The sequence below is a fragment of the Zootoca vivipara genome, chromosome 11 (genome assembly GCF_965207765.1).
Source record: "Zootoca vivipara chromosome 11, rZooViv2.hap1.1, whole genome shotgun sequence".
Lineage (NCBI taxonomy): Eukaryota > Metazoa > Chordata > Lepidosauria > Squamata > Lacertidae > Zootoca > Zootoca vivipara.
In genome coordinates, this window is record NC_142594.1 from 25,514,387 (window position 1) to 25,515,369 (window position 983).

The 983-nt window shown below is 33.1% G+C and overlaps 1 pseudogene; it reads left to right on the forward strand.

The window, feature by feature from the left end:
- Positions 1–340: 340 nt before the first annotated feature.
- Positions 341–479, forward strand: LOC118092414 (U1 spliceosomal RNA; annotated as a pseudogene).
- The last annotated feature ends 504 nt before the right edge of the window (positions 480–983 follow it).

Below are 983 nucleotides of genomic sequence, written 5' to 3' on the forward strand. Positions count from 1 at the left end.
AGAATAAAGAACAACTTCCAATCAATTTAATATCGCTTCCCTTTTTTATTATATTACATTTACTTTGCTTCTTCCTTGTTAGATATAATTAGATATCCTTCTCTCTTTTTTCCATTTAAATTCTCTAACTCTATATTTGTTTTCTCAATCTAAGCAAATCACCAGATTCATATTTAAACCTTCTTTATGCAAATATTCTTCCACATATCTCCATTCATCTTTAAGTTTTTGTTTTGGAACATTCCTAATTAAAAAAAACAGGAAGACTTGTTATCATTGAGGTTTGGAGCTCCCGGTTCAGCTTTGACTTACTAGGGATGGGGGAGAAATTTGCTTCAGTTTGCTTCAATTGGCAAGGGAGATACCTTGGTCATGAAGGAGGTTTTCCCAGGGTGAGGTCCGTCCGCTGCATTCTGAAGTGTGCTGAACCCTGAGATTTCCCCCAAATGTGGGGAACCTGGCTGCATAATTTGTGTCACAAAACTTACCAAATTCACACTTTCTGAAACAAGATGCAAAGCAAAACTCAGCCACCCATTAATTCCCTCCCTACTTCTCTGAATTCTGCAAGGCATTTTCCCTGCCAAGTAATGTGCACCAAAATGCATAAATTAGTGTAAACTACAGGTGAAACTCGGAAAATTAGAATATCGTCAAAAAGTGCATTTATTTCAGTAATGCAACTTAAAAGGTGAAACCAATATATGAGATAGATGCATGACATGCAAAGCAAGATATGTCAAGCCTTTATTTGTTGTAATTGTAATTATTTATCGTTAGGGGGGTCAATTATAAATGGAATGTAATTAATGAAATGTAATAGCGATGTTTATTTTTGTTTATTTTTGTATTATTGTAACTATTTGTTTTATTACTGTGGAATTTCCAAAAGAAAGCATTTGTAAAAATTAAAGGAAAAAATAAAAATAAAAAGTTGCATTACTGAAATAAATGCACTTTTCAACGATATTCTAATTTTCCGA